This window comes from Osmia lignaria, unplaced genomic scaffold (genome assembly GCF_051020975.1).
Source record: "Osmia lignaria lignaria isolate PbOS001 unplaced genomic scaffold, iyOsmLign1 scaffold0046, whole genome shotgun sequence".
Classification (NCBI taxonomy): Eukaryota; Metazoa; Arthropoda; class Insecta; order Hymenoptera; family Megachilidae; genus Osmia; species Osmia lignaria.
Genome location: NW_027478187.1, coordinates 115001 through 117500, shown reverse-complemented (window position 1 = coordinate 117500; position 2500 = coordinate 115001). Strand labels below are relative to the sequence as shown.

Sequence of the window (2500 nt, the reverse complement as noted above, 5' to 3'; positions counted from 1 at the left end):
AATAAACGAAAGAAGCTCTCCTATAAATTTAGAAAAAGCAAACGAGTGAAATGTTTGAGATGATAATTTGCTGAAATGCAAGCTCGAATAGCCCCAGGGTTTCGAATGATTCCCCGCGCTTTATACATCTCTCTGTTTACAAACGGTGTATAAATGAAAGATCGCTTCAGATGGGTCGTCGCTGTTTGACGCGCGATGCTGTTCCTTTTTTTTTGTCTGTCTGTGCGTTTAGCTTCGCTAAACAAGTTAAATGGTTAAAAAGCGTCGAAAAAGCGAATACACACGCGACAAGACAAATCTAACGAGTAAAGGAACGCTCCGCTCCAAGATAAAAATGGTTGTTTACAATCAATACAGCGTTTCGGTACCCCTGATCGTAGTCTGAAACTGTGTAACAAAAGAGAGGAAAGCGAATGGTGAAGGAACTTCGAAGCCTCCGTGGCGTGGCTAGAACTTGTGATAAAAGTATGTTTGCAGCAATTATGCATGCTCCCGTTAAAACAGCATTTCAATGTCTCGCATGGCTTAAAGCTCTAGGAGGCTTCAACATTTAGAATACATACGGACTACTTCGTTTGTTAAAGATAAGCGAAGACCGCGCGACCATCGCTCGGTCGTCCAGTCCTCGAAAGTTTTGTTGCGTTCCAAAGAAGAGACAAATGGGGTTTACCCTTGCGCTAAGGGGAGAAGAAGAGAAAAGCAGTTGTTAAATCTAAGAGGTGTGTGGAGTACATCGCGTGTTGGTTAAAATTGTTAAATGAAGTATACGCGAAATGTTCTCTCGCTCTTGCTTTTCCTCTTGCTTCCGTGGCGCTCGAAAAGAAGGGATGATAAATAAAGAAACCTATTCGAAATCTCTTGTGGAACAAAAAATAATACGGACGGACGTTAAAATTGAACCGAGACGAAATGGATCGTCTTGCGAGTTGTCTTCGCTTTGAAATTGTTAAAAATTGATAAAAGCAATACGACGAAGCTGCAGTCCGCAAAATGTTTGAAGCAAAAAGGAAATAACACGAAAATTATGGGAACGTCGTGTCTCAACTTTTTTTTCCCTCTTGTGCTCGTTTCATCGAACGATAAATACAAACATTTTGAAACGAGAGAGGAGGAAAAATTGAATATGCGAAAGGTTGATTCACGCACAGTTTCTCTACGTGTTTGCTTTTTTGCTTCTTTTCGTTTATTTTTTTTTTTTTTGCATCGAGCATCATTATTCACCTTTCGATGAAACCAAAGAAATTGACGACCTCAGAGTAGGCGAGATTACCCGCTGAATTTAAGCATATTATTAAGCGGAGGAAAAGAAACTAACTAGGATTTCCTTAGTAGCGGCGAGCGAACAGGAATGAGCCCAGCACTGAATCCCGCGGTACCGCCGCTGGGAAATGTAGTGTTCAGGAGGATCCGTTTATCCCGAGACATCGAATTGCGTCCAAGTCCATCTTGAATGGGGCCATTTACCCATAGAGGGTGCCAGGCCCGTAGTGACCGGTACGCGTTTCGGGAGGATCTCTCCTTAGAGTCGGGTTGCTTGAGAGTGCAGCCCTAAGTGGGTGGTAAACTCCATCTAAGGCTAAATACGACCACGAGACCGATAGCGAACAAGTACCGTGAGGGAAAGTTGAAAAGAACTTTGAAGAGAGAGTTCAAGAGTACGTGAAACCGTTCAGGGGTAAACCTGAGAAACCCAAAAGATCGAATGGGGAGATTCATCGTCAACAACGCTGGCTCCCGTTGGTGCGCGATGCCCCGGATGGACCTTCGGGTTCCATTAGCGAGGGCACACCACCTTCGGCGAATGTTCCGGCGAGGTAGTCGTGCACTTCTCCCCTAGTAGAACGTCGCGACCCGTTGCGTGTCGGTCTACGGTCCGAGGCGGAGCCTGTCCGTCACCTTAACGGTGTTCGTGACAGACCCTCGGTTGCCTGGCCGACTGCGCGACGGTACTCAGACGGTATCAGGCCGCAACCAATCCATTTTCGAATGTGTGTGCGTCAGGACCGCCGCAAGCTAGGTTCAGTTATAATTACCCGGATGTACGGACTATGCGCCGTCCCCGGGTCTGGCCAGCTGTTAGCAGGAGGAGTCCTTGGACTGGCCAAGCTTTGAATTACCGGTCGGCGACGCTATTGCTTTGGGTACTCTCAGGACCCGTCTTGAAACACGGACCAAGGAGTCTAACATGTGCGCAAGTCATTGGGATATAAATAAACCTAAAGGCGAAATGAAAGTGAATGTCGTCCTCTGCGTCGACCTAGGGAGGATGGGCCTCGTTACGATTAGGCCTCGCACTCCCGGGGCGTCTCGTTCTCATTGCGAGAAGAGGCGCACCTAGAGCGTACACGTTGGGACCCGAAAGATGGTGAACTATGCCTGGTCAGGACGAAGTCAGGGGAAACCCTGATGGAGGTCCGTAGCGATTCTGACGTGCAAATCGATCGTCGGAACTGGGTATAGGGGCGAAAGACTAATCGAACCATCTAGTAGCTGGTTCCCT

At 47.2% G+C, this 2500-nt stretch overlaps 1 pseudogene; it reads left to right on the top strand.

Moving 5' to 3' along the window:
• Nucleotides 1–1246: 1246 nt before the first annotated feature.
• The window catches only part of LOC143307139 (large subunit ribosomal RNA), a 4530-nt pseudogene continuing 3276 nt past the window's right edge, over nucleotides 1247–2500 (top strand).